Source organism: Pinus tabuliformis, chromosome Q (assembly GCF_031772625.1).
Source record: "Pinus tabuliformis cultivar Carrire ecotype Pingquan chromosome Q, CPIR1, whole genome shotgun sequence".
Taxonomy (NCBI): Eukaryota; Viridiplantae; Streptophyta; class Pinopsida; order Pinales; family Pinaceae; genus Pinus; species Pinus tabuliformis.
Window position 1 is genome coordinate 1,155,687,632 of NC_142296.1, and position 12,228 is coordinate 1,155,699,859.

At 40.5% G+C, this 12,228-nt stretch overlaps 1 protein-coding gene across 1 annotated transcript in view; it reads right to left on the reverse strand.

Moving 5' to 3' along the window:
- LOC149223745 (sister chromatid cohesion protein PDS5 homolog A-like) overlaps positions 1-12,228 on the reverse strand; it is a 112,211-nt gene that overhangs the window by 51,285 nt on the left and 48,698 nt on the right. The window lies entirely within an intron of this gene.

Here is a 12,228-nt window from a genome sequence, read left to right on the forward strand (position 1 = left end):
GTGCCCTCCAATCCTGTCAGATACTCGAAGGGATAATGATGCATGCCTCCTGGATAAACCATCAGCTACTACATTATGCTTGCCCTTGACATACTTTGTCAAAATTGTAGGCCTAGATCTTGCTGACCCACTTCTATTGCCTCTCGTTGAGTTCTCCCTACTCCAAAAAGAACCGAAGATTGTTGTGATTAATCTTCACCATGAACCTGTTGCCCACCAAATACTATCGAAATTTTTCCAACGCATGGTTGATGGCCAACATCTTGCCATATATAGAATATAGCCTCTCATGACTAAAGCGTTTCTGACTCTCAAATGTTATGGGGTGCCCACCCTACATCAAAACAACCCCAACACCCTCATCAAACGCATCACACTCCAATACAAACGATTGTGAAAAATATGGCAACGCTAACACTAGACAGCTACCCATCACTTGTTTGAAGCGCTCAAAAGCCCCCTGTGTTACATCTGTCCACTCAAACGCACCTTGCTTGGTCAAATCTGTGAGAGGCGCTGCCCACAGTGGAAACCCCTTCACGAATTTCCTATAATAGGTGCAAATGCCCAAAAATCCCCGTAACTCAGTCACACTCCTGGGTGTACGCCAATCCACTATGGTCCTAACTTTCTCCTGGTGCACACGCACCCCATCCTCTCTGATGATCTGGCCAAGGTATAGCATCTCTATCACTCCAAACTCACATTTGGACACCTTGGCGTATAATTGATGCGCGATACGAAGCACCTCGTCCAAATGCCTCATGTGCTCCTCCCAAGTCCTGCTATAGATCAAGATGTCATCAAAGAACACTAGCATAAACCTGCGAAGATGCTTGCGGAACACGTGGTTCATGCAAGATTGGAAACTAGCAGAGGCATTGGTTAGCCTAAAGGGCATCACCAAAAACTTGAAATGCCCATAATGCCATCAGAAAGATCTCTTCGGGGTGTCCTGCTCCCAAACTCTGATCTGGTGGTAACCCGAGTGCAAATCAATCTTAGAGAAGTATTTAGCTCCTCTAAGTTCGTCCAACAACCCATCTGTGCCCGAATCGAGTATCAGTTCGTCGGCGTCTTCTTGTTCAAGACTCGGTAGTCAATACACATGCAGAGGGTCCCATCCTTCATCACCAGCACAACTGAAGAAGCAAAGGGAGTCGAACTGGACCTAATGTGCCCCACGGACAACACCTCGTGTATGGCATGCTCAATCTCATCTCGATAAGCCTTGGGATGTCAGTATGGAGCGGTGATCACTGCATGCACGCCCTCCTCTAAATCAATCATTTGCTCAAATCCCCTATCAGGTGGCCTTCTTGGGGCAATGTCACCAAAAAATGTTGGGCACCTATCCAAAATCTCCTAGATGTCCGGGTGTACTGGCCATGGCTGAGCCCCTGCCTCTAAAATCCTGAGATCCACTGCCCACTCTATATCTCCATGTCGTAAATCAACGTCCATCCAATGCGCTGACACTGTTTGTAGTGAGTACAAATGCATCCATCTCAACAAGACCAGCTTCCCATCTAGCCCCATGAACTCCATCTCCAGTTTCTTCCAGTCTTTGGTGACTCGTCCCAAGGAATGAGCTATTGGACACCCATGACTATGCTAGTGTTCGAAACATCGACCACACAGAAGTGATCGGTCGTAGAGTAAATCCCCAAAGTCATTGCCAGACTCGGGACATATCTTGTGCACTGCATAGTCCTATCTCCCGACACAAGGACTGAAAACCCCTCAAAGCTCTCAGTCTATATGTATCTCCGCTCCACCATCTAAGCATCAATAAAGTTGTGGGTTGCCCCACTATCCACCAAGACTACTACACATTGTCCCTACACAGTACCCCTGATCCTCAGCGTGAGATACTTGGGGACTCCCCTCAGTGCGCACTTGCCCTTGTCATTTTGTTTGAGTTCGCAGTAGTCCCTGAAACTTAGTGCAACATGAAATTCCTCTCCCATCGACTGCCACTCCCGAAAGTACTCTCCCATGGGCATCTCGTCCTGCCCAGCTTGGCACTAAAACGTGGGCAATATGGTTATGTTTAGCCCATTGAAAACATGTGGGTGAGTTAAAAGGGAATGGTGATCATACTGGTGGGAACCCCTAAAGTTTCCCCAAACAAAAAATCGATGTGGATGCTCTTGTCGTGGTTTTGTTGCTTAAGCTCCTCAAGCATTGCTTTCTGCCCCTTTGCCAGGTCATTTAAAGGCTTCAAGATAATATTGAATGTTGCCTCCTCTTTGCTTGTTGGTTCCCCCATGCTTGCTTCCACTACCTCCTGTTCTAGGGTCTCAATATCAGGTGTAGTCTCCAATTCCCTCTCTTGACTCCCATATATATGCCTCCTGTAGGTAATGTCTTGCTTCTCTTTTGTGGTCATAGAATATTTCCCCTATGGCTGAGCCAAGACCAGTGGTTTGATACCACTTTAATATTCCTAGTAGGAATTAGCAGTGTTAATCAAAACAAAAACACAACATGCAACACAAAAATTCAACATGCAATTAGACACCCATAAATTTAGCCAAAAACTGCGCTAAGCTGAGCCATTTTATTATTACGGAAGAGTGTACAATATGTGTATGGAATATGTACACCTGGGCTTGTGTTGAGTCTCAAAATTGTCTTCCATATTCATCCATATTTCCATCCTTTCATAAACCATTTAGCCCTCATTTCATAACTATCTAGCCTAAACCCAGTGTTACTTGGGAGAGGGAGCGAAAATGGGGTGTGGGAGCGAAACGGGAGCGTGAGCGACATTTTCAAAAGCTCCTAGTTTGGGAGCGAATCCCAGAGCGATTTTTTAAAAATATATATATATATTTTATATTTTGATACATATATGTCAACAAAAACATGTAGAATGATGAATTAGATATAAAAAACATAAAAAAACATAGATTGATCATTAAACCATATCACATCAATCATCTAGAAGTTATAACCTTCATCAACCACATCCACAAGTTAGTAACATAAATATTACAACTACAACATATTGAGTCTTGTGAATCATGATTCATCAAATCCAATCTTAAAGTTTCAACTTCAAGCTTTCAAAATTGAAAATTCAATATATAACATTTATCATCATTGATCACCAAAGTTGTACTTGTAAGCTAAGTTTAACCATTGCAAGAAATAATATCTAAGTTTTTAACTGTTAACATGAAATGAAATGTTATAAAATGAATTATGAAATGGAACAACTTTAGTCTTTCACAAAGCATCATATTCATAATTCACAATCATTACCAATGAGTTATAATTGTCAACTTCAAACTTCAAACTTTCATTGTCATAGTCATATATTGCTTACAAACAATATCATTATGATATGAAAGAATCAAGAGTCAAGGACTCAAGACTCAACAATTATGAAAACTAATAGAAACTAGAAAAGACAAGTAAACTGTAAATCTATTATCTACTACTGCATGTGGCCCTTGCCACGAGAGTCTACTGTATGAGCAGGTCGTGGTGGTCTTCTAGGAGTCTCCCGCACAGACCGACGACCAGAACTAGAAGGCACATGCCCTCCACGTGAGGGTGTAGATGGAGCTGGTGACAACAAAGGAACAAGACTCGGAACTCGAGCACTGCTACTGGATGGTGGAGGTGGCATGGCAGCTGCAGCTGCTTCATCTTCATCCCTTATAAGTTCCTCTTCTAGTTCTTCAAGATGTATAGTGCCATCCTGCAAATTGTCATCCTTTGGGTGGTTGTCCCAAATGTTATATGTTGGATCCTCATAAGCCCGATCACAGTAATGACTCAACAACCTCAAGTTGTAGTGCACATAAACCAAGCTTTCTGCCTGGTTTTCATTGAGTCTATTTCTTTTCACATTATGTATGAAGTTGTAGGTGCTCCAACACCTCTCTGTAGAAGAAGTATTTACAACCTGTGATAGAACTTTTTTTGCCAATTTTGGCAAAAGTTTCTGGCCGCCATATGATTCCCACCATGTGAGAGCATCAAATCTGTCTCTGTCTTCCATTGCATGGAAGGTACCAAACAAACCAGTGCCACTGAAGTATCTGCCTATTTGAAGGCGCACACTAGCACATTCCTCCCTGTCAGGTATCAACTTTTCTAATGCATCCAAATATCCTCTAGATACCTCTTCATCTAAATGGAGTTTGGTCCTAACCCCACCCCGTGGTGCAGGTTGGCCCAACCAAGATGTAGAGTAGTATTTTGGCGTAAGGATATATGCCAAGCAATGTAGTGGAAGATTAAGTTTATTCCGCCGTACACACACACAACCGTGAATTAGTTTGTACAAGTCCGGATCATCGTTATGAACAATATCTTTTATTTGCCCCAACATGGTATCCATCTGCTCATACACCTCGCCAATCATTAGTTTATCTGTATCTGCAAATCGAATCATGTGATAAATGGGCTTGGTGAAATCCAATACTTGCCTCACACTTTCCCAAAACATACCATCAAGAGCGGCCTCCTCCACTAGTTCAAAACCTCGCCTATCAGCTGCATTTGTAGCCCTTTCCTTTAATACCTGCCAGAGTGGACTTGATACCATGCTAGCCAATGACTCTCTTACCTTCAAAAGGCGCCTGAAAGTGAGGTAATAGCTACCAAATCTAGTCCTCGCAATCTTCAAAAACTCCAATCTTGAGTGACTGCGGAAAAGGCCATGGGTATTGCTATGATTTGTAATAAATTTTATCATTTGTTTGCCTTTCTTGTAAAAATCACCAATCGATTTGTATTGTTCAATTTTGTTCTTAACAACATCATGCATCAAAAGGTTCAATGTGTGAACCAAACACCCAGACCAAAATATGTTGGGGTATTTATCCTCAATAATTGCTCCCGCTGACATACAATTAGGAGCATTATCAGTGATGACTTGGATGACATTGTATGGCCCAATGCAGTCAATTGTTTCAAGTAATGCTTCTGCAATGTTGATGCCGGTTTTGAACTTCTCTGAGTAATCATATGCATTTAGAAAGATGGCACCACTAACAGACACAGCAAGAACACTTATCAATGGCTTGCCTTTTACATTTGTCCATCCATCAGATACAATGGACACCCCATGGTCAGTCCAAGAACTTGTCATTCTATTCAAAGAATGTGATATTTTTTTCTTTTTCATGATCAAGTCCAACGTTTCTTGCCTTGTCATACCCAGGGCTCTTGTATGCTTTAGGGGCATCATTTATGGCAGAAACCATTTCGTGCCAATAAAGTGAGCAAAGAACATTGAATGGTATTCCACATGCATAGAGAAACATGTAAACTTTTGAATCAACATCATTCCTACACCCTTCATCAAGGAAATCTGATATGGTTCTACGCCTTAGAGTTGATGACCCTATGCCTCCATAACCACTGCCTTGGGAGGATGCTGAAGGAGTTCTTTGTGCTTGTGATTGTGAGCTTGGTTCAAAGAAACCCCTTGATTTTTTAAATTTGTATTGGGCTTCCTCCTCTTCCCTTATGTATTTGGCTCTATCTGCTGCTGACACAACTGCACAAGTCTTGATTCCTATTTGTTTATCTCCATCCCATGGCCTTTTCTCGTAGAAGTGTTTTCTGGCACAGGTGTATGAAACTATGTAATTATTGTTGCAATGGGGGCAATGAAATTTAGTGGTTCCACCCCCTTTCCTTGCTTCAGGCCTGTTAACATATTACCACAATGGGGTTTGGTCTTGTTTAGTTTTTTCAATGGTTGAATCATGTTCACCCTCCTCCAACTCCTCACGGGGGTTTTCATCAAATCCACTTTGTCCCCCTTCTTCATCCCCTTCTTCATTTTGAACCCTCCTTTTCCTACTCTCCAGCACCATAATAACCAGAAAAGGAATCAAGAAGAAGAAAATGCCAAGAAATATAACAATGATGTTTGAAATTTGTAGTTTTGAATCTGCAAAATTTAATAAAATGGAATGGGAATGGGAATGGGAATGGTAATGAGAAAAATGTATTTATTAATTTTATTTATTTAGATTCTATAAATTAGGAGTAAATTACTAAGTTACTAACCTACCTCAAATCCAAGACTCCTTGCAGGCTTGCTCCTCGGCGCTCGCTCCTCGCTCCTTGGCACAAGCTCCTTGGCTCTCCTCCAACTCTCTCACGTCACAATGACTTACAAAAAGCCCTCCATGCCTTTATATAACAAAAATATTTCTTAAAAAAAAAAAATACGCGTGGATTTTTTTCCACCTGTTTCGCTCCCGGCGGCAATGCGCGTCGCTCTAGGAGCAAAAAATAAAGCCCGGGAGCGATCAAGGAGTGCTTCGGGAGTGAAAAATAAAGCCCAGGAGCGATCGCTCCCGGAGCAAAGGGAGCGGTGCTCCTGAAGTTGCTCCTTGTTTTGGCAGGGAGCGCAAATTTTTTTTTCTGGGAGCGCACTCCTGACCCGCTACTGCCCGGAGCGTGGATTGGGAGCGGGTTCGAGGGGGGGGGGGGGGGTGCTCCCCCACAACATTGCCTAAACCCCCCATCTAGTAACCATCTTCATCATCATATGGGTTAGGATCCTTGTTTTCCAAAGTTATTTATTATATGTATTTAAAGTGAATTCATGATTAGAAACTAGGAAATTAACATGGTTTCATTTATATATATGTGTGTGTGTGTGTGTGTGTGTTATGAGTTTTGCGACATGTGTAGATCAGTTGGAAGCTTCCAAGGCACCCTTATGTGGCCTCCCAAGATCAAATTTGAATTTCAACTCAAGAGGTGGACCATATTCCAAGGAGAAATATCATGGAGATCTTTTTGAGTCATGGGATTTGTATATAGTATTTAGGGATAAGTTGAGACAAGTATGGATCTAGTAGATATTTAAGGGATCTACATTTGTTGAGTAGATATCCCTAATTCATGTATAAATAGCAGGAGCATCCTTCAAAGGAAGCTAATAGTTGCCATTTTATACATTAGCATCAGATTTATGATTGTTCATCCAACATGAATAATACCATTTTCTCCAAATCATGAGTTATGAGTTTTGTTTGACTCTTAAGATGTGATAGTTGTTCTTGTGTGCTCGTTGAGGAATGGAAGGATCCCCATCAACCACAATCTGCATACAATTGTAACATAGTTTGATTTATGTTATTTTCTTTCATGCAAGTGTGCTTTACTTTCTATAAGTGTGATTTGCTTTCTGCAAGTTTGATTTACTTTTTTACATTTGATTTGATTGTCATTAAACTGCTTGCTTACTAGCTATCTTAGTTTGCTTGCTTGACAACTAAATCACTAGTTGCTATTTACTGCTTTCTAGATTAATTTACAACTTTCTACATTATCATAGTTTGCTTCTTATAGTAGTTCATAGATTAGTTTGCTTTTTAATAGTTTAGAAAGGCCATGGCGTTAATTCACTCATTCCAACTTTAGAATTTAATTTAGTTTTATTGCATGAGATTTCTTTTGCAGTTTTTTTTAGTTATATTTGTAATATGTATTTCCTTTCTCTCTTTCCATCCTAAACAAACTTTCTACAACAGTTTCATCTGAGGTCCCATATATTTTGGTTTGCTTCTAAGTTTACAAAACCCCCAGGTTGACATATTAAAATGACAAGGGATTTAGCATACCATTAAATCGCCCTACAACTTGCTAAAACAAGCTAGACAAACCCCGGATGAGAAAATGCGTTGCCTGGATGCTAGAAAGCACTTCCTCTTCAAGCTCTGCGTCGGCCCTAGAAATTAGTTGTTGTTGGCTGGAAAGGATCTGGTGTTTGACCCGTCTAGAGTGCTCAGAAAATACTATAAAATTAACCGTCGGCTCTCCTCACCAACCCCACAAAGACCTAGAAAAGGTTGGGCCTACTTCGAACCTTCCGAAATTACCCCTAATTAGTGCGAGCTCCTCCTCCAACTGGGTAATCGCACTTCTTGAGACTCTCCTGTTGAAGCCCTCCAAAATAGCTGAGAAAAGCCTCCAATAATTCTCCTTGTGTCTCCTAGCAAAACTTAGCCTCAAACACCCGGTTAAGCCTCCACAACCAATGCAATCCTCAAGTGATTGTGCAGGCCCAGTCAATCCACCTCTGCGCATGCCCAGGAAAAAGAAATTCGGCCTGAAGAATGGCCACCCAATCTGCCCACCAAACCACAGCAAAAATGCTACTAAATAGTAAATACCAAGGAAATGAGCCCCTAAATTCCCGGAATCAGCTCTGCCCTGAAGCTCTCTCCCCACAAGAGTGTGTGGTCCCTTTTTGCTCCAAAGTAGCTCGAATCTCCCTGTGGAATTCCTCCAGAACAACTCTACAAATTTAGCAAAGGGTCCCCTAGGGTGGCACTCGAAGTCCACCAAAGGAGTTGAGACCTCCCCACGGAAATATCATGTGTTGAACAGCACTTCGTAGACTTGGCTCAACAGCGCAAGCATACAAGAGAGTTCGTTTGTCAAATGATCAAAATCCCTGAAATGGTGCCTTCTCCTCTTATTTATCATTGAGATCTCTCTCTCTCTCTCTCCATGTGGGCCCCATGAATCAACCCTTTCTTATCCCTCTCTCTCCACGTGCGTTTTTCTCCAAGGGGTGCATAGTCCTCTTGGGGTGGCCCCCACCTTCCACTAGGAATTCAATTTTCCTCCTTTTCCGATGTTGGAGCCTCTTTAAGCCACAAATGCCAAGTGGGGTCCTTCTAACCCATTATTCCTAAGTCTAAGATGGAAAAACTTCAAAATTGGCAAAAAATGGTAAATTACTTAGCAAAATAGCTAAGTAGGAATATCACATTGTTTCCCTTAACCTAGAGTGCCTAGTGAGGCTTTGCACTAAGTTGTTAGATTTTTGCAGTCATAGGACCCAAAGCCTTTGTTGACATGACATTGAAGAGCATGCCCTAAACTAAACGAAGGCCCTAAGAACTCTACCCCCAAGTATGTATAAGCAGAGGAAATAATTATCTTCCCCCCTCTAAAGAATAAATGATGATCTAAGAGGACCTTCTTTGACCTGTTGAAGCTCCTAAGTTTGGTTTTACCCAAGTTGATAGCCATTTTCCAAAGATCATAGAAAATGGCTAATGCATCTAGTTATCTTTGTAGGCCTTCTAGCCATGATGCCAAGATGATTGAATCATTAGCAAAAAAAAACAAAACAAAGACTAAATTTTGGTGAAGAATGCATTTATCACCATCCTATAAATGCTTGTGAAGGAAGGACTCCAACTCATAAATGTCAATTCCAAAGAAGGTAGAGAGCAGTTGGTGTTGAAGAAAGTGTAACTAAGTTCGGTCTTCATAATGACATGATCTTTGTAAATGATGAAATAAAAGAAGTAAAATTATTTTTGTATGCCTTACTGCATGGGTTTCATGAGCAAGAGATTTATTTGGTAGTGGCTCCCATTGAGAGCCTTAGGATTTATTATTAAGTCCAAGAGTCAATGTCATGTATGAAGAAGCTCTTCTTGAGGTTCAATGTATACAAGTCTATAGAAATGTCTAACAGCCCTCACAAGACAAGCACAATCCCTCTTGAAGAAGTCAGCCTCCAAACAATGTAAAAAGCAGTCATGTTGGCTCAAATAAGGAGACACAACGGTTCCCTCTTTCGTGTTGGCTTATATACAAGACTAACCACTATATATAGACGTGCAAAGGATCTGCATTACAAGCAGAACAGGGACTCGAATCCTCTGAAATCTCGGACAAGTACAGTGGTTCAGAAATCTCAGATGAGTACAATAGTTCAGTGTTTCTGATGGAGTAGGATTTGTGTTTTCCGGATGGGTATCACAGAGGTGATGTCTCGGCCTCCTCACAGTCTTAATAAACACTGTCTCAGCATACTAAGACGCAGTCACAGTCTTGGCATATGTGTGACGAAGATCTCTCAGGAATACACTCTCGACATACTCTCTAGACACAGTCACAGTCTCGGATAATGAGGATCTCAGTGATCTCACAATGACACTTTGTCGCGGCATACATGACTTGGCATACATTCTGAATGCAATCATGATCTTGGCATGGTGGTGATCATGATCACAGTGCAACTATCATATGTATATATACATATCTCAGTACAGAGACCTCATTGTTATAGTGAAGGAGCAGCTATGGTCTCTGTGAAGTAGCAGCAATGATATTGATGAAGGTGCAGCAGAGTGGCAGCAGTAATGATCTCGGTGATAGCTTCATTGTTGCAAGAGCAATGGTCTCGGTGGTGCAGTAGTGATGGCCTCAGTATTGCAGCAATGATTATGATCTCAGCAGTGACAAAGAAGAGGATTGGTGTCTTGGTCTTGGAGTGGCCTAATAGGTCAAGGGTTATGGTCTTGGTATTCGTCAATTGGAATCTCTATAAGAAGAATTTTGTGCAGGTTTTCCTCTCAAAAAATGAGAGGTTTTGGCCCTGGCAGAAAGCCAACATCTTGTGTTCTTGTCTCTTTTGTTTTGGTAACTATTTGATGAACTAAGAAGACACACTCTAACATTAACAAGCAAATATTGTGCTAATAAGAAAAATTAAAAGTACCTCACAAATAGTTATCATGGCGAGAAGAATCTTATTAATCTAATTTCCCTAGATTCTTCAACAGCAGGCACTCATATTCAACCCCAACAGTACTCTTTATAAAAGATGATACCGTCTATGATGTGTGGAGACCTCCAAGAGGGTACCAAGGTGACTAGGAGGGTGCCAAAAATGCCAATGCTATTGAGACTTTGCAAGAGGACCTATATCCGGACTAAGTCAAACACTTTCCAAAAGTCTACAAATAGCAATAGAATGAAAAATGATGTCTTGCCTCACCAATGATGACTTAAGAGTGTAAGCATGTGATAAATCATTTAATATGCAAGTAGGAGTCTGGCCTATCGTCTAGCTCAAAGGTATGCAAAATGTAAATATTTTTCCACAACAAAAGCCTATGACATCACAATAGTTCAAATAGCACCAATGTACTACAATATAGCCATGATATAGATATGAAAAATTAAACCATCAGCAAGCATGACACCATATCATGGAAAGAAGCTATCTAAATGGAAAAGTCAACAACTAGTCACAACACCACTCTACACTTGTCCATTAAGAAGGATAGAAGATTATGAAAGAGTTCGCATAAATCAATGATTCTATCTTCGTAGTGTCCTATTATTTTAGGCTACAAACACAAACATATCATAATATTCTAAATGGTGGTTTGATATTTATGTTTTAACATTTAAATGAAATTGTTATGGTCTTTTGGATTTACACGCTGAAAACCTTAACAAATTCTCAAAATTGTTCAATTTGGTTCAGGTCACCCATCTAGGCACATAATTTGGCATTTTTGGCTGAACAGGGATTAGAAAATGCCTTAAATGGCACAAAGACAACCACTGAAAGCAGCCATAAGATACAACAGAAATTCAGCACGTTAACAAAATCCAATTGTTATGTGGAGACTTTCCCATTGAAGAATTGGAATTCAATATGTTGCAGCCCCGAATGCAAGTTGCTACCTAAAATTTGCAGAAATTTGCAGCCTGCCCTCTCACCAAGTCAGATTTTCCCCAATACAGAAGGTCATCATCACAAAAAAAAAGTGGTAGTTACATTCAATTGGATATTTCAGCAGTGATAAAATTAATAAAATCACACTATTCAATAGTAATTGCATACTTCTAGCGAGCTACCTATGTAAGATACAGAAAACACAAATATTGTGCAATGTGTGCTACCAACAACAAAGAGATGAAGAGAAACTTATCAAATTGACTTAAAATGAGAAATTTTACAGAGTATTTATACTGTTTGGGAAAAAAGTATATGCTTTGCTTGGCTTCGCTAAATGCTGCATATGCCAGCCTGACTTAATCCTAACCAACTTTGATCTATCCCATAATTTAGAGTTCTCAACCTTTTATTTTCTCCAAATAAGGGTGAACTACCTCCTTACCTCAATATTTTTCTTTTCTCCAACTACATTATCATTTATTATCTAAATATAACAGGTACACTATATTTAGTAATAATTTTCTCTTCTTGCAGCCCACGGGGGGTAGCTCAATTGGCGATCACCATGTTATGAAGTATTGTGTAAACCATAAGACTCAAGGTTCAAATCCCCGTGGGTGAAGCCAACAAAAAAATAATTATTTTCTCTTCTTACACTTTCCAAAAACTCATGTGGCACAGTAATATGTCTTTGCAAATATCGTATGTCTAGAATTCAATATGAGAATAATGGATAATGAGCTTGC